This window comes from Puma concolor, chromosome D4 (genome assembly GCF_028749965.1).
Source record: "Puma concolor isolate L17-30 chromosome D4, mPumCon1.1.hap2, whole genome shotgun sequence".
NCBI lineage: Eukaryota > Metazoa > Chordata > Mammalia > Carnivora > Felidae > Puma > Puma concolor.
In genome coordinates this window covers 48,908,114-48,935,627 of record NC_141679.1, presented here as the reverse complement: position 1 = coordinate 48,935,627, position 27,514 = coordinate 48,908,114, and the positions used below count along the sequence as shown (strand labels likewise).

Genomic DNA, 27,514 nt, shown 5'->3' with positions numbered 1-27,514 from the left:
TATAAACAATGGGATGAAACAGAGCAAATGTATACAAACTATTGCTACGCACACCAAAGATAAATCTCACAGCAGTATGTTGAGCAGGAAAAAAAAAAAGCCAATACAAAGGAATACACACGGTATAAATGTATATGAAGGTCTACAATAGGCAAAAATAGCCACCTTGATAGGAATCAACCTCTTGGGGATGCAAATTAATTGGATACTGAATGGGGGAACTTTCCGGAGTGAATGGAAATGTTCTATATCCTTATTAGGGTTGCTAGTTACATTTAGATATACATTTTTCAGAACTCTCTGAATTTTTATGTTCACTATAGAAATTATATGTAAATTTAGAATGAGACATTGAAATAATTAGAATAGCAACCCAGTCTCCTATCCCCAGATTTACAACCTGGCAACTGAGATATACAGAATAGAGGGCCCAAACAGAGCTGTTATAAAGTCTAAATTATGATCCTAGTTTTTAATCTTGTGATAGATAGCAGAAATAGAAAATAGAGTAAGAGGTATCGAGCCATTAATAATTCAATACTGAAAAATTCATAATAAAGGAGGAATGTAATTGTGATGCAATAGGTTATTATTGGAGATAATGGCATGAAGAAATTTGTTGAATAGAAAGTTAATCACAAATAATGTTATTTTGATATTCACATTCAAAATCTTATAAGATTTGAAAGGTGCATTATTCAAAAGCATTTGAAAAGAGAGCTTCCTGCCAATTTTATTTAAAAGCAAATAAGATGACAGACCAATAGTAGTATATATAATGATTATGAGTTAAATTTACTAATGAATAAAATCAGCAAAGACAACAGATGAAGACTCACAAACACTATTTTAAAAAATCCCAATAACTTGTGACTAACAATAAGCCTCAAAATACCAAAATGCCATAAAAGACTAAATGGGAAATGATGGCTAAGCTAATTCATAAATTTAACAGAAATTAAATATATATACCACTAATTCTGCACTAGACAAAATAAAACTAATGATTATAGAAACCAGATATTTTAATAAAAACATGATGCTTAAATAATATTAATAAACCTAAATGACTCAATTAAATCCCATAAAAATGCATAAAGCCAAAACTAATAGATATGCAAGGAGAAAATCCCCCCCCCAAAAAATCAAAAGGAATATTTCATCTAAGTTTTAACTTGTAAAAGCTATAATGCAAAGAAATAAAATAAGGATCTAGATAAAAACACAATATATGAGATTAGCTATCTACTACTCTTCACTCCAAACCATGCACTAGCTCTTAAAATGTCCATGATTTTTTTCCCTGAACTTATCTTGTAATAAAATTCAAGAAAAAAAATGTGTGATAATAATTACCAACTTATCAGCATGGTTCTCGAAATTTTACCTGATGGAGATACCTCAAAAATATCTATTTCCAGGACATATTTTTCTTCACATGTCATGAGAATTCCAAAACCATAAATTCAAAAGCATTACATAAATAGTGGAAAGCAATCTTAGAAAAATTGAATAAAAACTTGAGGAGAGGGAAAAATAGGCAAGGTGGGTTATATGCATAACGTCGTGCACCATGATAAACTTCACATAAAAGCAAACACTTGTACATCTATATAAAAATGCTCCTAAGAGATAAGGAACATTTGTTACCCATGTGAAGCAATTATGAATTTTCCAGCTTTGAAATCACAGAAGAAATCATCAAAAAACTGGGCAAAACAAAACACAAATTACTTTGGTCAAACTTTGGTCTTATAAAAAATAAAAATAGAGGGGTGCCTGGGTGGCTCAGTCCGTTAATCGTCCGACTTTGGCTCAGGTCATGATCTCACGGTCCGTGGGTTGGAGCCCCGCGTCAGGCTCTGTGCTGACAGCTCAGAGCCTGGAGCCTGTTTAAGATTCTGTGTCTCCCTCTTTCTCTGACCCTCCCCTGTTCATGCTCTCTGTCTCAAAAACAAATAAACGTTAAAAATTAATAATAATAATAATTAAAAAAATAAAAATAGAAAGGTAACAATTAAGACATGTAATAGTTCAAACATTTATCAGAAAAAAATGAGGTTTCTGGGGTGTGTGGCTCAGTGGGTTAAGTGACTGACTCTTAATAACTGCTTAGGTTATGATCTCGCGGTCATGAAGCCCACCTTCATCAGGCTCTGTGTTGAATGTGGAGCCTGCTTCAAATTCTCTCTTTCTCTCTCTCTGCCCTTCTCCCATGCTAGCACTTTCTCTCAAAATAAATAAACATTTAAAAATTTTTTTTTTAATTTTTATTTATTTTTGAGACAGAGAGAGGCAGAGCATGAACGGGGGAGGGTTACAGAGAGAGGGAGACACAGAATCCAAAGCAGGCTCCAGGCTCTGAGCTGTCAGCACAGAGCCCCATGTGGGGCTTGAACTCATGGACCACGAGATCATGACCTGAGCTGAAGTTGGATGCTTAACTGACTGAGCCACCCAGGCGCCCCAATAAACATTTTTTTAAATGAAGTTTCCAACATAAGTATATGAAAGGTTATGAGGGATTTATACAAAAAGAAATAAAATTAGTAGAATAAAACTTAGGCCACCCTTCTTTTTTGAAAGTTATCAAAGAATTGCCAAAGATCACCTGGAAGAATGAGCAAAAATTTTATAACAAACCAAACATAAATGACCACACAGAATGTTTGCCATGGCTTTCATGCCATGTCATGTTGGCATCTTCATTCAAAGCAGGTGACATTTTAATTTTGTACAGACCTTTTGGGAAGTATGAGAACTTATAACAAATTGTTTACAATGTACATGCCTTGTCTAAGTCATTCTGATTGTAGGATTTTACCCTAAGGAAAGAGTTCAATAGAATTTCAAACAGCATGCATGAAAACAATTGTTGCATCATTATCAGTGATACTAAAAAAAAAAAAAAAAAAAAAAAAAAGTCCAAATTATGAGAACACATTAAATAGAGCCTGGGTGGCTCAGTCAGTTAAGCATCCGACCTTGGCTCAGGTCATGATCTCACAGTTCGTGGGTTTGAGCCCCACATTGGGCTCTGTGTTGACAGCTCAGAGCCTGGATCCTGTTTCAGATTCTGTGTCTCTCTCTCTCTGCCCCTCTCCTGCTCGCGCTCTGTCTCTGTCTCAAAAATAAATAAACATTTAAAAAAATTTTTTTAATAAATAAACAAACAAACAAACAAACAAACAAATAAATAAATAAATAAATAAATAGAGCCTGGTACATTGAAATGGTAAGATTATCGAAAGCCGTTATAAGACTACTATGGCTGCTATTCATAATTCATAAGAGCAAAATTTTAAGGGAAAAAGATATATAATACGGTATATATACTCTGATATACTCTGATAGTGATTATATAAACAAGTATTAGGTGTATGGAAAAGAATATACACAAATGGAAATAGTGGTAGAATTATGGCTGATGCTTTCAAGTTGATATTTGAGAATTCGTCTTTAGACAAATAGACAATATGATGTTTATTTATAAGAAAAAAGTAAGGAGCCACTTTTATTGTTATATATTAATGCGAACTTACAAAGTGCATAACAATGAATAGGAAGGAAGCCATTACAACAGAAAACGTCACTGACCTTCTCCTTATGGAAGAATAAACGGGCCTTCAAGACAAAGGGGGAAGAAAAGAAGAGAAGACTATTATGTATTAACCAAGTAACTTTGCCAATACCTGCCAAAGAAATGAGATAGGAAAAAGGCACAGTCCTCACTGACCTTCCAGATACCTGTGACACAGTTTAACTTTGAGGCCTCAAATAAAAACTGCAGTCTATTGTACCTGACAGCAAGCTTTGCACTTTCATTATGCATATAATATCTAATAGATCTTTTGAAATCATTACCTGTCAAGAGGGGGAAAAGGAAGGCAGAGGAAAAACCTTGAAGAATAGAATTTGTCAAGGGTCAAAGTAAATGGCAATATACTTTAATAAGCTTTAAGCTCCACATTATCTCCGAGTGGCCTATACACTCAGTGGACTGTGGTATCATATATTGAACTGCAGAATAACTTATTTGTGGCCCAAAGTACCCTTCTGGGATAGCTTTCTATTTATTAGTTTATAAGTTGTCAAAAAAAAAAAAAAAAGTTAATGTCAAGTAACACCTAATTGAGAAGATGGATTTTTGAGCAACCAAAACCTTAAGGTGTGTTACATATTTACGATTTTTATATTATCTACATTACTGTTTTATCATATTTATAGTAACACTGAGAAGTAATGTTGTGTTTTTATCTTTTTAGCACTCAGTATCTAAATAATGTATGTATGCCAAGAATATATCCACAGAATAGACATCATAAAATTCAGATTTTATTTGCTAACAATGAGGGACACAATATTTTTCAGGTAAATGGCTCTTATCACTCCATGCCAGAAAAACAGAAACTGCCTTTTCACAAACAATCCTGGATCTAAGAACATAGAAGGTAATCATTCCCTCTTCTCCCAAACATCCCATGCATCACAACCTGGTGTCAGTGAATGACACAACAACAGGTGAGTGGGAGTCCAATTACTCAGATTCTAGTTTGGGCCGCACTGTAAAACACTTGCCAACTTCTCTAAGTGTTTGGATCTCGTTTTCTCATTGTATAAAAAAAGAGTAAATGTCAATACATAAGATGGTCTCCCAAGTTACTGCCAACCTGAGGGCCCTAATTCTGTTTGGAAGCTAGAGAAGATCTTCCCCTTTTATTTTCAATGAGGCACAGAAGAAAATCACTACCTTGGTGGCTGCTACAATATGTTAAAGCAGTTTGGCAGGTTGTTAAAGCCATGCATTTAACAAATTTTCAACATGTACGACAGGAAAACAAAGTCTTCTTCCTCCTCAAACTACAACGTCTGCTATGAAAACTGCCCTTGCTAGTAGCTTGCAATGGGCCTAAGGCCAACAGTACAGAATTTACTACCATCACTTTCCTTTAAGCTTAAAAGAGGATCAAGCGACTTTCAGGGAATCCTTCAGGTTACTCAGTCTGGCCTAACACTGTAAATTTCAGAGCACAGTTTATGGCATAGAGTGGGTTAACTGTCCTTTTGCAGAACCTTTTATGGCCACAGATACTACTTTATTAGTGCATTCAGTATTACTTCTCAAGATCCTAAACATAGCATACTGGTAATACTGACAAGCGATCCTGATATTAATTACAATTCAAGCGAATTTTATAGGAATAAAAGGCTTTATTGAGATACCTTGAAGACTTAGGCTCTGTGTGTAACACATTTTACTTCCAGGTTTCAAAGATGGACCTTAAGAACACAGGTTTTTTTTTTTTTTTTTTTTTTTTTTTTTCCAACGTTTATTTATTTTTGGGACAGAGAGAGACAGAGCATGAATGGGGGAGGGGGCAGAGAGAGAGGGAGACACAGAATCGGAAACAGGCTCCAGGCTCTGAGCCAACAGCCCAGCGCCTGACGCGGGGCTCGAACTCACGGACCGCGAGATCGTGACCTGGCTGAAGTCGGACGCTTAACCGACTGCGCCACCCAGGCGCCCCAAGAACACAGGTTTTAAGAAGAGAAGGTATTATTGTTCACTGGATTCAGGTGATAATTTTAGGTCCTACAAATGTCCAACAATTTATCTTGGCAGTTAGCTTCAACTCTAATGCATGCTGATGCTCTAATAATTCCCACAGTTGTGTGTAAATATTTTTAAATTCCTTTTATGCTAAAAATAAATAAATACCCAACTGCCATGGCAAAATGAAATAGCCTTAGACGTACCTATTAAATAAAGTTTAAAGCTAATAATTTGACTTTTAGTTAAAGAGCAATTTGACTGGATTTGGTGAAATATTTCCTTATCCTTCTATTTATTTTTCACCATCTCTGCCAGAAAGTCTCGAAATCATTACCATTTTTTGCCTTTTAATTTCTTTAATTCAAAATAAATTCAACTCATTTCAGTTTATTGATTCAGTATTAATTCAATTTGTATTTACTATGTAATGAATTCAACAGCTATATGATACATATAGAAGCTGCCAGGTAAAGAGAATTCTATTCCCTGGGAATATACAGGTTTATGGTTCCCCCTTACAATCATTGTATACATACAACATAGAATGGCAAAATAAATGGGTGAAAATATATTTCCATAATTCTGCATTATTTAATTGTGGAAATACTACAGAAATCGCCTCCCAGTATTCTGAACTGCCATCTTACCAATATTTCCTAGATTCAAGTCATTTCCATTTTTTCCCAATTTATTTACCTTTGTTTTAGATTGTATACCAGACTAACACTGTATCATTAGACAGTGACTCATATGTAATGTTATGTTCTGAGCTGACTGTCTGCCTATTCATCTCAGCAAAATGCTAAACAGCAAGCAACTCAATCAGGAAAATCAGCAGGAATTGTAAACACAATACACTAAAAGCAGGATATGCTATAGTTCCTTAGGAAATGGACTTATCTTAATGGTTGTCTTAACTTAAAAAGGAAAAAAAAATCCACATTTATAGAAAGGTAATTAGAGGTAGTTATGTATGTTTACATTTGTATGTGCATATATGTGTGTATGTATAGTTTTGTAATGAACATTATTATTTAAAATTTACAAATGGAGGGGCATCTGGGTGGCTCAGTCGGTTGGGTGTTTGACTTCGGCTCAGGTCATGATCTTGTGGTTCACGGGTTTGAGCCAAGCGTCAGGCTCTGTGCTGACAGCTGGGAGCCTGGAGTCTGCTTTCTGGATTCTGTCTCCCTCTCTCTGCCCTCGCCCAGCACTCGCTCACTCTCTCTCTCTCTCTCTCTCTCAAAAATAAATAAAACATTAATTTTTTTTAATTTACAAATGGGAAATAGTAAATAATTGGTGATGACCCCCCCCCATGGACAACCTTATTTTTAAAAACAAATTTTTTAATGTTTATTTATTTTTGAGAAACAGAGTGCAAGAGGGGGAGGGGCAGAGAAATAGGAAGACACAAAATCCGAAACAGGCTCCAGGTTCTGAGCTATCAGCACAAAGCCTGACATGACGCTCGGGCCCACCAACCGTGAGATCATGACCTGAGCTGAAGTTGGACCTTTAACTGACTGAGCCACCCAGGCACTCCAGGATTACCTTATTTTAAAGGCTAGTTGTACACCTCACAAAAGGTAATATGAAAAGCATGGATTGGACACTTCTCATTGCCTCTTATTTCAGTTTTCTTTCAAGCGCACTATGTCACTTACCATATACTTTGGATTTCACATAGGTCTAATGAAAATGTTTATAAACAATTTTTCTATTAAATCATCCAGTGTTAATTCACACTTGAGAACTACTTAATTTGGTCTTTATCCATAAAAGAAATAAGCATACAAACTATTCTCTCAAGGCAGAATGTCTCCAAAACCTAAATATTCAAAGATTTCAGTGCAGTTTTCAAAAAATACTATTCATATGATCAACATATTTCCAAATATTTATGACGAGACACCCAGCTCCTGTTGGCTTTACCTGGGGAACATCTGATTTTATTTTAGTAACCCATTTCTGTTCACGGCCTACCATTCAGAGATTAGGATGCACCCCCCAGTGGTGGTAACATGTGGAAAGCACAGAGTCATGACCAACCACCAGATGGGACATTTGGATATTGGCAAGAATTCTTTATTTTCCTGGCTACCAGCTGACAAACTCCATCTTGCATTATATATTACTGAAAAAAAGCAGAAAATAGAAGACAGTCCTGAAAACTAAGGCAGCAGACTGACCATCAGGAAGTTTTGAACTCTAAGTTGAAAGTTTATTCATTAAGTCTTATTTTTTTGTTCTCTTAGGTAGCCTTATTGTTGTTGCTACTGCTATTTAAAAAAAATTTTTTTTAATGTGTATTTAGTTTTGAGAGAGAGAGAGAACGCACATGAGTGTGGGGCAGCGGGGGGAGGTGGTGAGGGGCAGAGAGAGAGAGAGAGAGAGAGAGAGAGAGAGAGAGAGACAGAGGATCTGAAGCTGGTTCCATGTTGACAACAGAGAGTCTGATGCAGGGCTTGAACTCATGAACCATGAGATCGTGACCTGAGCTGAAGTCAGATGCTCAAAAGACTAAGCCACCCAGGTGCCTGGCTTCTGCTACTTTTACTATTATTTGGCAGCAAGGTTGAGGAGAGATAGAATGTGGGAAGTTTGGAAGACAAAGGTTTTCATCCCAAAATAGTTGATTGTTAATCTGATGGGGAAGCTGCTAATATTATATTGGCTATCATTTACCTTTATGAACCTCACATATAAAGCTGTGACCAAAACTATCTTACTTGCACAAATATTAAGGATTTGAAATATAAAAAGTGTTTATCACAGTGCAAAGCACATAGTGGGTTCTTCATGAATGGGAGCTATTCATTTCCTAATTAGTGAGTTTTAAATCCTTATTCCATATCAAGTAAGTAGAAAAGGGGTTGGTAAACTCTTAAATGACAAGATAGTAGGGGCCCTTGGATGGCTCATTTGGTTAAGCGTCTGACTTCGGCTCAGGTCATAACCTTACTGTTTATGGGTTCAAGACTCATGTCGGGCTCTGCGCTGACAGCTGGGAGCCTGGGGCCTGCTTTGGATTTTGTGTCTCCCTCTATCTCTCTGCCCCTTCCCTGCTCGTGCTCTCTGTCTCAAAAATAAATAAACAAACATTAAAAAATAAAGGGACAAGATTAGAAAATACTTCAGGCTTTGCAGGTCAACAGGAAAAAAGCAAGGATATTGTGTGGATACTTGTATAATAATTTTAAATGTAACCATTTAAAAAAAATAAAAACTATTTTTGCTTATTGGCTATTAAAAGCCAAACAAATCAAAATCAAAAGCAGAGGGTGAGGCAAATCAGAGCCACCAGCTGTCACTGCTCATCCCTGAACTGTGTGATTTCAATTGAGAAAAGAAGTAAAACAACTCAGCCCATTTTCTGTTCTTTTGGTAAAAAAATATATATATTTAGTCTCAGCTAAAATGAGGGATGATCTAGGAATTGCATATATCAGTACTATCATTACACCTTAGAATAAAAATTCTATTTTATGAAACTAACTTCAATTGTCAAATACTTCCATCATCTAAAAAATTCTAAGACATAAAGTATATAAGCCTCCATGGAAAAAAAAACTCATGAAAGGGAAGTAAGTGAAAACAATTCCATGGAGAAAAATACTCCGAAAAAATTTTCTTTGCCATTCAAAACCTAAATACGCCTTGGTAAATGGCAGAAACACTGAGATTGAAATATTCATTTTTGATATACTATAGCTAATACTGACTTGGCTACTCATTTATTATGCACTTATATGCATATATGCAGAGGATATGCCAACAAACCAACCAACCAATTGATCAGCATCAACTTAAAGTATGCATTCTTTATGATTCTTTAGAAGGTGATGAGTGCTATGTATTAAGTATTTTGAAAACTAATGAAGCAATAAAGAATGATACTGCACTGTGTGTGTGTGTGTGTGTCTATGTGTTGCACGGGACAGGGAAGTGGCAATTTTACATAGGGTAGTTAGGGAAGATCTCCCTAATACAGAAAGAAGCCGAGGGAAGTGAAAACACTAGCCCCATGGTTACCTGGGGAAAGAGTATCCTTGGCAGAGGTAAAGAAAATGGCCCTAATACTGGAAGATACCTGGCCTCGAAAAGAAACTGCATAGTGGTCATGTGACTAAGGCAGACTAAGGAAGATGGGGGAAGAGGAAGAAAGTCATAAAAGGTTGTGCCTTGGAAGCCACTATCCTGGAAGCACTGGTAAATGCTTTTATCCTCTGAGAGAACTGGGAAGCCACTGGAGGGATTATAACAGAAGAGTGGCATGATCTAAATTCCATTTTGACAAAATTCCTCAATAACGATTTGTTTCTGGGATTCTTTTTTGTATTTAATTTGACAAAGAGTGTAAGTAAATTATTTATCATAGTGAGAGGTTTTCTTCCATCTAATAGATATCATTTATTTTAGCTTTACACGTTCATTTTTTATTTTAAAATAAGAGTTTTCAATAACCAAATTATCCGTATATCCATTTACTGTGAAAGCCAATAAAGATATATTCAATAGGGCACCTGGGTGACTCAGTAGGTTGGGTGTCCAACTCTTCATTTTGTCTCATGTCATGATCTCAACCTGCTTAAAATATTCCCCCACCCCTCTCTCTCTCCTCCTCTGCTCCTCTCCCTCGCTTATGCTCATTTTCTCTTAAATAAATAAATAAATATATATATATATATATATATATATATATATTCAACATATATATATTCAATATATATTTTTTTTCAATAAATGTTAGGTTCCAGATTCTATGTGTGTCACCTACAATTAAAGGATGGTTCAGATATATTGACAAGGCCTAGAATATAATGAGAAACCATAATAAAGCACTAAGAAAACACCAGGAAAAAAACACCAGGTATAACGAAGAGTAATCCAATCCATCATCAAGCCATAACACCTGCTGTATCTTATTATCACTAATTCTACTAATAATAATGCTAATCATGATGATGACAAATTAAATGGTCAATGAAAGAGCAAATGGGTGGCTTCTCAGAAAAATAATTGCTACTAACTGTGTGGGATTCAAAGGATCTCCTTTTCCATTTATGTAAAATGAGAAGGTATACAATTCTTCTATCTGTACCTCCCCATGTCTTTAAGCATTTTTCATGTTCTTGATTCCATTTCACCAAAGTGTGTAGTTTTCTAGAGGTTTGACAGTCTTTACCTTGAAACTGAAAAGAATTCAAGAGGTTTTTTTTTTTTTTTTGAGATTTCCATGAATCATTTCTTACCAACTAGAAACAATCAAGGTGCCACAAAATTAGAATTGGTAATCAATAGTATAGAATCATGTAGTAGTGTGGCATGGATTTCCAATGAGGCATTATGAAAAAGGACACAGGATTAGATGGAAAGAAGGACTTAATTCAAATGTTAGCTCTGTGACTTGCAGTTGCTGTGGGCATGTCCGCTTTGTATCAAGTTAAATTTATTTATTGTCTTGTTTATTTCCTTTCTATCTAGGACAAAATTTTATCTCGAGGAAATTAACTGACCTGACCATAAAGGAAGTCAGAACTACTGGGACTTCAGAGCAATTGAAGCTAGATGAAGAAGTACTTGAAATATTGGGTGACGATTAACAACTGCAGCTCAGGAAGAAACAGCATGGCATTGGGCGATAAAAATCAAAAGAGTGGTATAAATGGTGAAGACTGTCTAAGGGCTCAGAGGATACTGAAACCATAACTAGAAGGAGTAACTAGTAAAAACTGCATAGAAATGGTTGATCTTGCACAAGAAAAGATATTTGAAGGAGAGGTAAGGCTTCAAGAAATGGTAACAGAAAGGCACTCCAAAGGAGTGAAATGGCTAGTGATCATAGTTGGTAAAACATAAGGCATGAATACAGAAAGGGAAGATGCCTACATTTAGCTTCAGTAGAGAGCTCAGACAGAGGGAGAAAAAGGTAATAAACTATGTGAGGAAGGTAGCTTGTAACCAAATCATAGGTATCTCAAACAGATTTTTATGATTTTAAAATTTTGTTTTGAAGCCATGAAGTATGCACCTTGCATTACAAGTTCTTGTTCTTGTCTTTATTACTTCTTTAAGGCAATTGTCCCACGTTTGATTATATCAGATTCTATACTGAGTTTTGGACACAACCAATACAATGGACAAAGAGATCAAATTTTAATGAATACAGCCATGAAAATTTTTAATGCTATTAAAACTTCCTATAATAAAAGCTCATAGCTATTTTATCCATGGTAAAGCTTTCCAAGTAAAGAGCTTTTAGCTTCAAGTTAGAATTATGGGTTACAGGTTATATAGTCCATTTTATACTTCTTCTAACTAGCCATGTGACCTTAAAAATATTGTTTAAGCTCTCAGTTAAAGTTTATTTTATAAACTTAAAAATTGAATAGTTTGGTTTAGATATCCTGAACACTCACAAATGAAGTATTTTAATTTCTATAATTTTATTTTTTTACTTTAATGTTTATGTATTTAAGAGAGAGAAAGCAAGTGAGTTGGGGGGGAGGGACAGAGAGAGAGAGAGAGAGAGAGAGAGAGAGAGAGAGAGACTCTGTGCTGTCAGTGCAGAGCCCAATGCAGAGCTCAGTTTCACAAATCATGTGATCATGACCTGAGCCAAAATCAAGAATCAGACACTTAATCAACTGAGCCACCCAGGTGCCCCTCTTATTTTAGTTTTTAAGGAAAATTTTTCATGCATGTTAGTACTAATGCCATATAGACCATGTCTAGACAACACCTTGAGAAGGTCAATCAATTTACTATGAAGTTTCTAACAAAACCATCCATTCTTATCATTCAAGCAGTTCTCAATATGAACTTCTGAGAAAGGACAGATCACAAGGAATAATGAGAAAAGCATTTATTTTATAAATCAGGTACCAGAAGTTTGAACTTCAGTCTTAAAACTCTAGTAATCTTGAATACACTAAACCTCATGAGTCTCATTTCTCTTTTCCAAATAATGTGATTTATTTTCTCTGTGCCTCTTTGCTTTTGAGGCAATGTCTTCAAACCTTTACTGACCATGCCATTTTACTTTTTGGGCAGCAGCTGAATACTGGTGGATTATATGTTCCTTTGTAGTTGACTTAACTCATCTATTTAGATTGGTTTTGGTATTTTTGAAGAAAGAATTTATCTCACCAGTGTATCACATATCACAGAAACACGGTATGTTTGATCTGGAAAGCCAGTCTATTCCTCTCATTTTACACATGAGTAAACAGTCAGAAAAATTAAATGACTTTCTCAAGATTAAACAGTTGTAATATTTCCTCACTGGTTCTACCCCAGGAGAGTATAAAGAGTCTTCTACACAGCCAGTGCATTTTAATTCCATTTCTAAAATTTTACTCAAATCAGCCCTACGGGTTCATTGTAAGTTAAAAATAAGAAAAAGACCGGGGGGGGGGGTGGCGCCTGAGTGGCTCAGTCAGTTAGGTGTCCAACTTCGGCCCGGGTCATGATCTCGCAGTTCAGTTCGTGGGTTCAAGCCCCACATCAGGCTCTGTGCTGACAGCTCGGAGCCTGTAACCTGCTTTGGGTTCTGTGTCTCCCTCTCTCTCTGCTCCTCCCCCACTTGCACTCTGTCTCTGTCACTTGAAAATAAATAAAAGTTAAAAAAAAAAAAAAAGAAAAAAATGGGAATTTGTTCTTTCTCCTGAACAGTGGGCTCTTAAGTCCAAATGTTATATTGTATTAAATAAAATATTGGTCATTTGGTAGAAAGTTTGTAGAAGTAAAAAATTAAGGCAGAAACTGTCCCTACTTACCTTTCTGTCTTAGTATGTATTATACTAAATCTGTGTCACGAGCTGAGCACAGATTAAGATCAGAAAACCTGAACACATGCAACAAAATGGGAATATGTAAAAAAAAAAAATCACAAAATATCACTTCTATGACACTAATAATGTTCTATATTTGCCTTTCTTTATATAGTCTCTTTATATAATCAGAAAGATTTCCTGAAAATAAGTTCTTTGTTTTCTGAAAGCCCATCTGCTCTTGATGTGTGCATATTATCTAATGAGACTATTATAATTTTCATCATACACCCTGGATTTATGGAAAGATGCAAGTTTCAGCTTAGTTCTTTCTTGATGTAAACTTGCTTGACCTCCTCTCAACATAGTTAGCACCTATTAGAAACTAACATCATTCTCTCTGCACACTCCCCAGACTCAGTGAGTAACAAAATAAAGTCTTTTAGCCAACTTCATATCGAAAGGGAAAAGGTGAAATCAATGGAACAATAAAAACTGCAATCTCTTTTTGTCACATTTTATGACCTCATCACCAACAAACTCCACAAGGTCATCACTCCTTGTATTAGTCTGTTAACGGTCGGGGCACAATCACTGCTACCTTTTGAACTGGAATTTTTTTTTTTTTTTTTTTTACAATATTGCTTTTTGTTTGTTTTATTGGATGTTACTATAGGTTCTCCCCTTTTGTTTAAAATGAACCTCAAGGAAGAATGCTATCACAGAATGCAATAAACCCATTCAAGAAAGATACATATGGTCCTCCAAAAATATCATTTCAGATAACTTTCTGTTGCCCAGACATATCAATTCTTTATAGTTTATAGTCAACTCAAGTATCAAACCAAAAGTAGGCAAAATTAATGCACTCAACATACAGTTGATCTCAATTCCTATTGTGACTTCTTGAGACGCAGAAGAAAAATACTTTTCTAGGTGTGAAAAATATATAGTCTATGTGATGTTAGCATGGAGATAGACACATTTTCTTTCAATAAATAACACAATTTTAAATGTAAACTGCCAAGATTGATTTGGTTGATTATAGCCTCTAGTTCCTTGTTAAAATAGCACAGCCAAGAAGGTTGTATTTTAGTCCAAAGTCAAAAGAGAAGTTGCCTATCATGGTTTTTAAAGTTTACTTAGAAGATTTTATGTATTAGAGAACTGAGTTTAATAGTAACTTCAGAAATCTGCATTAATGAAATATTGGAAAGTTAGGTAGGAACTTGCAGATATAAAGACGCTGTGAATTATGCTCACAATTGTCCTTTCTAAATTAAGCCTCAGGGCGCCTGGGTGGCTCTGTCTGTTGAGTGGCAAACTTCAGCTCATATAGAGTCTGGCGGTTCTGGAGTTTGAGCCCCACATAGGGCTCCCTGTTGTCAGTGCAGAGCCCACAATGAATCCTTTGTCTCTGCTCCTCCTCAGCTTATGCACCTGGGCTCTCTCTCAAAAAATAAAAACATTCAAAATAGAAAAATATATATTTAAAAATTAAGCATCAAGATATTTTCTGTCTTCTCAATATCTTTCAGCGAACGTTGCATTCCATCCCCTGAGTCTGTCTTCTACTTCTAATCAGAATACTGACTCTTCCCATCTGGTTGTTAAGAACAGGGACACCTTCAGCCTTTACTCAGGAATTTTCGCCTGCCCTTGACATAACCGAATCTTAGCTCTCATTCACAGTTTCTGTCTTTAAGGCAATCTTTAAATTCTTTCATCCTCTGTTTATCTTAGAGCCCAGACATCATCTGAATATTCACTTACCTCCTTGTTGCCAATTCACTATTTTTGCACCAACAGGCCCGAAGGCCTCCCATTTTGCATTGTATGGCAACCGCCTTAGCTTGTATTACGGTTCATAATTCTCCATAGTAATATCTTACCAATTCCCTTAAATCTAAGAGAAAATTGGTAAGTGGGGATAGCTTTGCTTTTCATCTTAAGCCTTCACTCTGAAATTAAGACAAATTGAACAACTCCTACAAAGCCCTAGTTGCTGTTATATGAAAATAAGCCTCACTTTATCTCTTCTTCAACTATGGGCTTTCAAGTCCAAAATGGACTTGAAATTGACTTTTCAAGTCTATTTGAATGTGACAAACTTGACTTGAAGTGGACCTGAAATGGACAAAACAGACTTTTCAAGTTAAACATCTTAAAGCTCTCATCTTTGCACAGAGCTTCCCATTTTCCCTCTGCCTTACTTCCTTAACCCCAGAACACCTGCTTCTGACTCCATCAGAATGATCTCTAGCACTCCCTTTCCTCCAGTTTCAGAAAAGAAGTGTGTTTTCTTCCTTTCTGAGCTGAACTCAGAAATGAGCTCTATATTAATTACCTATGTGACCCCAGGCAAGATACTTACGTTCTTAAATTCTCAGTCTTCTCAACTGTAACATGGGCTTATTAAGCTTCCATCAAATTAATTAATTAATGGGTGGGGGATGGGTGAAATAGGTGAAAAGGATTAAGAGAACACTTAATCTTGATGAGCAGTGAGTAATATAAGGAACTATTGAATCACTATATTATATACCTGAAATCTAATGTAACACTGTATTTTCACTACACTGGAATTAAAATTTTAAAAAATCAAAAATAATTCTGAAAAGAAAAAAAAGAGATAATAATTAATTAAATAAAAGAACATGCATGAATGTTTAGCAAATTTCCTGGCATTTCAATTATAATAAAATGCTGTAAATATTTGTTAGTCATCTCTTTTGTTGTTGTGGTCGTTCAGAGAAACAATCAGAAATGCTTGTAAAAATTCATGTACCAAGGTTGTAGGAAAGTGAATACGAAAATGTCATGCCCTGCAAATTAAGGGAAGGGCTTTATAAAGGAAACCTGAACACCAAATACAGGAAGAGCCATTATTCACTGTATTATCACCATCCCAGGAAGAGACTTGCTGTGGACAGTGAGATAGTATTTCCAATGAGGGACAAGGCCCCCTGCCACTTTACCTATTTATGGTATAAATAAAGAAGCATTCTTTGGCAAGGATAAACAGGGAGGCCTCTGACATCCAACAATGTACATGTCAATTTTAGCTGCAAGGAGAATTTTCTAAGGATTCTTCTCAGTAAGTTAGCTTTCCAGGTCCTTATGAAAATTCAGACTCAAGCTTCTCAGGGAAAAGCACAACATGATCTATAGGAAACTGAGTTTCATTCATTCATTCCTGCTGAACAGGAGGAAGCCCATTCTCCTATTTGCTGTAATGCATGGTGACTTGATATTCCAAGGCCAGTCGCTCTATAATTCTTATCGCTCTACTGAAGGAAGGTAGGTGAATACTGGAAGTGAAAATTTTCAATCAACTGGTAATAGTCTAAATAAGTTATACACATTTGGTGGAAAACTAAAGAGCCATTAAAAAGAGTTTCTTACTGAGAATTCAAATTTTGAAAAAGAAAACAAAACAATTCCGAGTAGTATCTCTAAAAATAACATAAAATATGATAGATATGAGAATCTGATATACTTGAAGTTTTGCAGAAATCATAATGAGTTTGCTTTTTAAGAAACAGTAAAAGGGGCGCCTGGGTGGCGCAGTCGGTTAAGCGTCCGACTTCAACCAGGTCACGATCTCATGGTCCGTGAGTTCGAGCCCCGCGTCGGGCTCTGGGCTGATGGCTCAGAGCCTGGAGCCTGTTTCCGATTCTGTGTCTCCCTCTCTCTGCCCCTCGCCCGTTCATGCTCTGTCTCTCTCTGTCCCAAAAATAAATAAACGTTGAAAAAAAAAATTAAAAAAAAAAAAAGAAACAGTAAAAGAGGGGTGCCTGGGTGGCTCAGTTGGTTAAGCATCTGACTCTTGATTTCTGTTCAGTTCTCAAACTCATGGTTTGTGGGATTGAGCCCCATGTTGAGCTCTGCACTGACATTGTGGAGCCTGTTTGAGATATTCTCTCTCTTTCTCTCTCTCTCTCTCAATCTCTCTCAATGTCTCTCTGTGTTCCTCCCCCATTTGTGTGCTTTCTCTCTCTCTCAAATAGACTTAAAACAAAATTTAATCAAAAAAAATAATAAAAGAGAGTAAACCTAAAAATAGAGGAGTTAACTCAACAGAAATATAATAAACAGTGGGAATCATACAAACATTATATAAAATACATGTATCAATTAAGGAAATACAGAGTGTTCTTAAAGAGAATCTAAGCACCCATGACTAGTATCATTTCGTATTCAAGGAAGTTTTAAAAAGAAGTTAAAACTTGGTAGCAAAACTAAAACTTGCGGAGGAAAAGGAATAGTCTATTAAACATCACTGTCAATCCTACAGAAATGTAAGCCTTTGTGGAATCTGATTGATTTGCACGAGAATTCTATCTCTGGTCTTAAACCCAACACTACTGAGAAAGCCGCACACACCAAAACCAAGCATCAGCAGGAGTAGCCGCAGCAACAACAATGAAAGCAGAAAAGAAAAGGCCATAAACATTAATTTAGTTCACTAGAAGCCCCATTATCATCACTGTAATCTTCAAAGTTAGATCACTCTGTGGTAGCTTCAGATTTAGTGTTAGAATCTTCTGTGAGCAAATTGAAGAAATCAGCTGCTATCATCTTCTGAGCAGGGAAATTTATTCCGTGTAATTTAATGTAAAAGAGCCTTTTATACTTGTGACCATTATACTCTTCCACATCACCAACAGCAAGATACACTGAAAAGCCAAGGGTTATTTTACAAGCTGGACTGCTTTATTGACGCTACAAGGAAACAGAGAAATTTGCAATGTAGGACACTGCATGCGGATATTTCCAGAGCATTTCCCCCCAGTTTGTATATATTGCTCCAAAACTGGACTTTTATACATCAAACTCAAACTCATGTTTATGCTGATAAGGGTCAACTCTAATGGTGGGTTAAAAAGTCTCTGAAAGAGACCTGTTTGTACTTTTAGTCTGACCTCGTATGATTTTGACTCAAATAATCTACCATTCATCAAGAAGTCTCAGAATATTTGCAATCTCTACATCAAAGCTGAGAGATTAGGAACCATTATCCCTTTATGCTTGACCTACTATTCATCATGTTTAACGGGTCCTAATGTCTCCACGGGTGCTGGATTTCTTTAGCATTAAGAAGAATTCAAGGGGAGCCTGGGTGGCTCAGTTGGTTAATTAGGCTCAGTTGATTTTGGCTCAGGTTGTGATCTCAGGACCTGTGTCCTGAGTTCCAGCCTCATGCCAGGCTATGCACTAGCAGTCTGGAGCCTGCTTGGGATTCTTGCCCACCCCCCCCCCCCCATCCCCCTCACCCCACGCCCTCTCTCTGCTCCTTTCCCACCCATGCTCATGCTCACCCTCTCTCAGAATAGATAAATAAAGTTAAAAAAAATAAAATCAACTTATAAAACATGGCCTCTAAAGTCTAATAGGGTCTGGGCTCAGCCTAAGTCAAGAGTAACTTCTGGTGCTTTTCACCTTCTTGCCTTCTAATGGAGATTTACCTATAGTGGCTCCACCACAGTTCTTAGAACTTACCAGACTTTTCTGATCAGGACCTTTCCCCCTCATCCTATCTATGCATTATGTTTGACTCAAGAAGTCTCTCCTGCCTTCCAGGATTAGGTTAGGCTTCCTCACTTGTTAGTTATAGCAACTTACATTTCTCCTCTGTAGCACTTTCCAAATTTTATTTAATTTTGCCATTAATGAATCGATTAAAACCTTATATCTCTGTTGCAACCACTGACATGCAGATTTCATGAGAATACAGGCTGTATCTTTATATTTATTTCTACTATCACCAGTGCCTAGAAAATGTCTGTACAGAAAAGGTTCTCAATAGTATTGACTGCATGAATTTTGGGGATGTCACTGACAAGTATTTGGCATATGTCAGCTAAGAACATCAACCTGGCAAGGTTATAGGAGCCAATATATGTGACCTCTGATGGAATATCAGTCCAACATATTTTAGAGGAGATGTATATGTATATATACACACTCACATTTAGGCACACAGAGGACTTTCCAGCAACTAAAATTCTTTTTTGGCCACTGAGGGGCCCAGGGTCAGTCAAATGGAGCCTGGGCAACAGTTTTGAGCACCTTAGGTTCCTAAAGATACATAACCAACTATTTCTAAAATATTCTCAGCATGCAACAGACTGGGAGGAAGCAGTAGCCTTATCAACATCTTTTCTTTCTGGACTTGGAACGAAAACTCAAAAGACATAAGCAACAAAACAAGTTAAAAAGTTAAAGCCAACACTATTGGTATTCTAGGCATTGTAAGTATACTACAATGAGGCTAACAAAGAAAATATAAAAGGTTTTACGATATGCTAAGTTCTGTGGTGACTCAATGGCACACATTAATGACATTAAAAATGACCCATTAATCTCAGGCAAACATTTAGGTAATATACTTGCTACACTAGGCAATATATACCTTTCAATTAAAAAGGGTATCTATTTTATATTTTAAAGGACAAAATAGCTGAGTTCAAGGCCAATAATGTAAGGAGAACTCTAGAATTTTAAATTTCAAAAGTGCAATTTGGTTATTTCATGTACCATAAATCAATGTCCTGTGTAATCAAAAAAGGAAAAATGAAAGTCTGTCTAAATTAATAATAGTTGAGCAGCCCATGTATATTAATCTAATCTAACAGGTTTTATTACTCTGCAGAAATTTTCTCAAGGCTTAATATCTCTTATGTAAAAAAGAAAGGATTGGGATTGATTAAAAAATATAATTGAGGAAAGTATTCATTTCAACTATAAATGAAAACTGGTAATGAATGAGCAATGAATGACCATGAGTTCTGTCATTGCTCAGTAATCATATTTAACAGAGAAATATAGTTCAGATTAAAATATGCTGAGATAGAGCTGGAGAGGAATTAAAAAAAATAAAACCTAGGTATTTTAATTTCTAATTAGGTGCCTTGAAGCGGTGAGCAATTTCACTGAGACTAAATTGCCCTTGCTACTTAAAGCCTTATAGCTAGATGATATGGTCTAACAACGCCAACAGTTACACAATTAAAGTGCCTAGGATTTTGTACATTTTAAAACATTTGAAAAAAGCTTCCAAGTACAGTATAATAATGGTCATTATATAAAAAAAGATAATATATGTTAAGAAACATATAAAAATATGGGTTTGTATATATAAATGTAGATATATATGTGGTATATATTTAAAATATATATAAATAATACAATAAAACAAAATTGCAAAAGAAAAATTAAGCAAAGAGAAAAATGTCCCAATAAAAGAATATAATTTGTTTTATGGTTAAACCACATAATGTGTACATTGATTGTTAGAAGAGAATCTCAAATGGATTGCATGTCTGTTGGCCAAGAAGAAAAGAAAAAACATATTAGGTCAATCAAAAGGGGTCAAAAATGACATCAGATATTTAGAGGAATTAGGAATATTCATGGTACTTAGTCCAGAAAAATTCCTCCTATAGGTTATCAAAGGGCACTGTCAAACAATGAACAAATCCTTACAGTGAAAATGACACAGTTGAGTTAATTAAATACTTATTATTCTGTGCTAGGCCACCTAGTAGGTGGTAGGTATTTAAAAAGTGTGCACAATAGGCGGGTGCGCACCTAATGTCAGCTGGTCTGTCCAAACCGCCTGAGAGCCACCCCTAGCCCCCCACGTGTACCCATTTCACTTCAACAAGATAAAAGAAACTATCACAAACCAGGAAAAACTCGCCAAACTGCAAGCACAATGCGCCTTGGTGGGAAAGGAAACTGCTCAGAGAAGGAAGGTGATTCATATAACAGGCGACAGCAAATGATAAAAAACTTCAGTCCACTTTAAAGACGTTAGGGGTAAACAGTAACTCGGGTACTAAAGAAGTGCATATGTTCAAAACCAGGGAAGAGTGATCCACCTTCACAAGCCTGAAGTTCAGGCATCTGGGGCAGTGAACACTTTCACCATCACAGGACAGAAATGCTACCCAGGATCTTCAATCAGCTTGGTGAAGACAGTCTGCCTAGTTTAATAAGAAGACTGGCTGAAGCCCCACCCAATCGATCTGTGGCTGGACAAGCACCACTTACTACCAGACAAGAGGAGGGGGAGGAAGTTCTAGATCCTGTGGAGAATTTTGATGAAGCTTCCAAGAATGAAGCAAATTGAACTGAGTCCACTTCTAACAAAGAGAGAACTTGATGAAGTTACTGGGAGCCACTATTTTACATTATGGCTGCTTTTTAAAATTTTTCTTCATGGATGTGGAAACATCTAGATCTCTAATATCCCAATATTTTAATATTTAATATTCTAATTTTTTAATGTTTTATTTTTTTTATATTTGAGAGAGAGAAAGACAGAGTGCAAGCAGGGGAGGGGCAAAGAGACAGAATCCGAAGCAGGCTCCGGGCTCCGAGCTGTCAGCGCAGAGCCTAATGCGGGGCTCAAACCCACAGACCGTAAGATTATGACGTGAGCTGAAGTCGGTGTTTAACCGACTGAGCCACCCAGGCGCCCTTTAATATTCAGTATTTTAATATTTTAAGCCCAAGCCCCTTGGACACTGCAGCTCTTCTCAGTTTTTGCTTACACACAATTCATCTTTTATAACTAATTAAGCTGAAGAAGCCTGGGAGTAAAGTTTGGGACAATGTTAGTAAGGTTATTTGCCTAGTAAACAAACAAAAAAATTAAACATTAAAATATAAAAAGGGAGAAAACAAAAATTATTCGGCCATTAGATTTGCATTCTGACTGGGAATGTCATAAAACAAATTTCATTGCATTTGAGAAAAGTGCTGTGCTGGGGAAGACCTTTTTGTTTTTGGAACACACTACTAGCATGGTGAGCCTCACGGAGTCTTTGCTTACAGACGTGTAAATATGCTTATAGGTCAATGGCGTCATACCAGAATACACTGCAATAGAAGCACATCTTTCCTCGTATGAAAAGGATAGGTATCTGTGCATAGTTGCCTAATGTTCTGATATAACCAAGCTATGTCATCATGAAACTGATGGCTGGCACAACCTTCAATCATTCATGTTTCAGTCAGGATAGGTCAGATTATAATGCACTAACAAAGAATCTGTACATTACAATCACTGAAAATCACATTCATTCATTCATCTTACCCATGCTATGCATCAGACATGCCTGGTGTGGTATACACTGCCATCTGGATGATCACCATGGCAGGAAGAAGGGAGCATGGCAATACATATATTGACTCTTAAGCGCTGTTCCCTTGACATAATACATCTCACCCATTTCTTTGACCTAAGCAAGCAATAAGACTACAACTAAGTTGAAGATAATGACGCTCAAGAAGGTGCTGAGAGAAACTATAAGTGAGATAATATTTTCCAATGAAGAGTTGGAACACATTAGGGCCTATGACTGAATACTTCCCGTAGATTTTAAGGAAAAAGTCAAAAAAAAAAAAATCAGTAATGATAGCAATAGAGGCCTCAAAGTTCTGAGCCAGATTGTATGGCTGCACTACTTTTGGCCTGTGACTTTTTGTTAGATAACAAAAGTCCACCTAATCTACAGAAAAGTCTCAATAAAGTACAGCAATGGAACTCCCAGGATGTCTGTTTTAATAAATGAGTGACAAAACTTATGGCAAGATAACTAAATGAGGAATCTCATAGAATGGGCCTATTAGGTATAATTCTTTTAGAAGCTGTGTAATATATACCCAACATGATGACTTCAATATAAGAATTGATTTAAAGTCCTTTTTTTTCTGGTCCTAGTTAGATAGCATGGCCAGAATTACCTCATAATCAACACAAATGAGATTTAGTCAATAAGTCAATAATACTTCTTTCACTGTGTTCAAAATTCAAGCACACATGTGTACACAGGCGTTGAACACACAAACACACACACACATACACATTTCTCAAAGAGAATGCACTTGCTATAAAGGCATATTTTCATTAAGCACGTGCTAGATGCCAAATACTGGTTACCTGCATCTCATGTGGGAATATGATTCTCACTTTTGAGCAACCCAATGACTTACACAAGACTGAATATCACGAGGTCCAACCTGGGATTTCAATTTAAGCCTAACTTTAAAGCCTCCATTTATTTCTTCATACCTAGGTTAGATCTTGGCATATTACCTCAATGGAACAACTATTAGCAAATATACTAATTAAGGTCATGTTGACAACTACTTTCAACTAAAACATCTATTAATTTATACAGAGGTCTCCTTGGTTTAAACCAACTGGTCACTCCTGCCTCTCAATGAGGGATAATATGCTTGGGTTCTACAAGTACTCCAAGTATGAATTGAAAAGATTAACATTTCTTGCCAATGGGCACTCTCTGTCCATATTTTTACACAATAATTATCAGAAGGCACAGGGTCTTAAGGTAATAAATGATCATTCCTTACAATGGATCTATAAACAGATCAGGATTAATGAACCGGCAGCTATTGGTTTTAATTAGCCCAAGTTCAACGGCACCAGAATCTTAACTGTCCAAAGATTTGGATTGTGTTAATACAGATCCCAAACAACTGCTTCTGTCAATTTAATAAAAGAAGTGGTTAGATTCTAATTTTAAAGCCAGCAGTACAAGTAACTTGGCAAAAAAGTAAATAAATAAAATAAAACAAAACCGACAACAAACTTTAATTCTTTTCTCTCTCTTCTCTTTACCTGGCTGCAGGTAATCAAATCTTTTCACCTTACATGACTGCCTTTTTAACTACTTTCAATGCTATCTCATCTATCTTGTCCCTTTATGCATCCCTTCTCTTGTATGTTTACTTTTTTAGACATGCCTGAAACTTCCTTCCTTTCTTTCTTATACTGCACAATTATAATCAATTCTCAGCTTGATTCCTGATCTTGGATGTCACCTCCTCTAGGAAACTCTCTCTTAAACTCACACTAGCTTCTAACCTCTAATAATATTTTCTGAGTATATTTTTAAAAACTTTCTCATACTGGGCTGGAGTTGTAAGCCTGTCCATTATTTTTCATAATTAGACTCTGAACCACCAAAAAAATGAATAGAACTTGCAATCAAAGTATGTCTGTTTAATAGCCCACACTTAATCAAGTATTAGCAGACTAGCACTCGGATTAAAAGTCCTCCTATCCTTCAGCAATCGTCTGTTCTTCAGCCGAGACACATAATACCTGCACCAATGAAAAAAGTTCCTCTGCTACTTGTGTGCTATTTTCCAATAGCCAGTCTGTGCTGATCCCACGCACCCATAATAACTTCTCCTCAGTTCTCAAACTTGCCCCCTAGGCTGAAGAATTAAACACCCAGATATTTAGCAGGAATCAAGAAGCGTTCCTGGAGAAGTACTTGCTCCCCTGGGGCAATTGTCCCCAAAATCACTAAGTGAGGGGCTAGATTCCATGTATTCTGAGGAAGGGAGTTTTAAAAACCAGATCAGAGATGAGTTCCAGAGAACTGAGAAGTTCTGGGTAGGAGTTTAGTGTAACGAGCAAAGCTGCACCAGATGAAAATCTTTCACCAGTGCACAGTGAGAGCTTTTTTTCAGTTCTGGACTTGACAACGTGCTATGAGTGGAAACCTTTTTTGTGTTAAGGTGAGAAGTCCCAGGGGTTAATGGAGGAAGGGTGGGAAAGGGGTGTTACATTTGGGCAACAACTGGATCCAATCCCTTAGAAAAGATGATTGGAAGTGGACCCTGAGATTCTGAGATCTGGCTCTCTTTGTGTTCCTCAAACCCCATGTCTAGCTCTTGCAATATATGGCCAACACTAAAGAAAAAGAGATTCCAGGGGCACCTGGGTGGCTCAGCCAGTTAAGCGTCTGACTTCAGCTCAGGTCATGAGCTCGTGGTCTGTGAGTTTGAGCCCTGCGTCAGGCTGTGTGCTGACAGCTCGGAGCCTGGAGCCTGCTTCAGATTTTGTGTCTCCCTCTCTTTCTGCCCCTCCCCCACTCATGCTCTGTCTCTCTCTCTCCTCTCTCTGCCTCAAAAATAAACGTTAAAAATTATTTAAAGAAGAAAAAGAAATTCCAATACACTCTTTCCTGGATTGTTGGTCCCTATCCACATTACAGTCCTCATGCTAAGGAGCTCCAATCTGCTGAGTATTTTATATTTTTACTAATGCTTTTTTGTTTGTTTTTGAATCAACATTGCCAATGCTTTGACACTTAGTCCTGTCATTTCATCTATGACCTTAATTCCCTTTCCTGGCCACAATTTGGATTTTCTAGCCTACTCTACTGCCTAACAACGGAACTCAGAACAATCCTTGGGGAACTGGCTCAGCCCGAGAGACCCTGGTAAGGAAAGTCATAACTATGTTTCTTTATTGTTGTTCTTGCTGTTTTCTTTTGGTTTTGTATTTCTTCTTTAACAGATTGAAATGTTATTGAAATGCAAATGTTAGGTAAATTCAAGTCCATACTTATTAAAACATATTGACTTCCTACCAGTTTTAGAATCTATAGTAGGCATGAAAACAAAAATAAGTTAATTTGTGACAGATCAAGGATACTAATGTGTATGTTTCTGACACCAAATCTTTTTCTCTTTCCCCATCCTTATTATACAAGATTACACCTTGAATTTCAATGGCACCCTCATATCGCAAATGTAATTTTTTGTTCACTTATTGTTATAGTCCTCAAATTAGTCTTTGTTATAGTTATTACTTAATATAATCGTATCTTTTTTTTGTATTATTCATGTGTCTACCAGTTGCTTTGTGTATTAGTCTGTTTTCTTCTAGCATTTTCTAGTTCTTTTAAATGTGGGTCTGTGAAAGGTAATTTTGCTGAATATAGATATGTAAGTTGACAGTTATTTTTCACCATAATTTTGAGGCTATTTTTCTGAATTCTTCTAGCCTCCATTGTTGCCCTTGAGAAGTCATTTATTCTTGTGGGTAATGACTCATTTCATTCTGTTTATTTTCCACAGACCTTCTCTGTTCAGTTGCACTATGTGTGTCTAGATGTATATTGTTACCAACCCAATTCACATTTCATTTTGCTTCTTCAGTGTGAATACTCATATATTTCTATTATGAAAAATTCTCTGCCACAAATTTCGTATATTGCCTCTCCCCAAATCAAAATATTCTCCATTGAAAATCCTATTCAACATTATGTTGGAACTTCTCGTTTGTCTTAGAAAATTCTCAATTTCTTAAATTTCTTAAACACTTTTCCATATATTTGTATGCTTTATATATATTTATAGACCTATAAACATGTACACACATGGACACATTTTTATATTTATATTTCGCTGTATTCTGGGGAATTTTCCTCAAGTTGATTTTCTGAAACAATGGTTCTTGCTTCAGGGACAATGTGTGGCTTAGCATACTTATTGAGTTATTATTTTAATCACTCTTTTTTTTAATAGGTTTTCTTTTGTTCTTATTTTTTAACTGGATTTTCCTTTTATCATAGTACCATTTTATTCCATTATGTATTTTATAACAGCTTAAGATATAATTCATATACCTTAAAATCTCATACCTTTTAAAGCATACAATTCAGTGTTCTTCAATATATTCATAGTTGTGCAGCCATCACCACTGAGTTTAGAATATCTTCTCACTCCAAAAAGAAACCCAATACTCATTAGCAGTATCTTCCCATTTCATCCAACTCTCAGCCCCTAGCAACCCTTAATCTACTTTCTGTCCCCATAGATTTTCCTATTGTAGACATTTTATATAATCAGAATCATAAAATACGTGATCTTTTGTGACTAGCATCTTTCACTTATCATGCTTTCAAGGTCTGTCCATGTTGTAGTATGTGTCACTACTTTATTAACTTTTACTGACCAATAATATACTAGTGTAGATAGACCACATTTTGTTTATCCACTTGTATTGATGAACATTTGAGTTGCTTCTACTTTTTGACTAGTATGAACAATGTTATTACGAATATGGAGTTGCAAATTTTTGAGTGGACAGTGTTTTCATTTCCTTTGGATATATATCTAGGAATGGAATTGCTGGGTCACATGGTAACTGTGTATCTATTTAACATTTTGAGAAACTACCAAACTGTGTGCCAAAGTATTTGCACTATTTTTCATACCCATCAGGAGTGAATGCAGGTTAAATGCCTCCACATCATTGTCTACACTTGTTATCATCTTATTTATTAACGTGCATTCCAGTAGATGCAAAGCTGTATCTCATTGTAGTTTTGACTGCGTTCTCTTAAGACTA

General features: G+C 36.2%; 1 pseudogene; it reads left to right on the top strand.

Moving 5' to 3' along the window:
* Window positions 1-21,466, top strand: part of LOC112856608 (transcription factor BTF3-like) — a 38,099-nt pseudogene extending 16,633 nt beyond the window's left edge.
* Window positions 21,467-27,514: the final 6,048 nt, after the last annotated feature.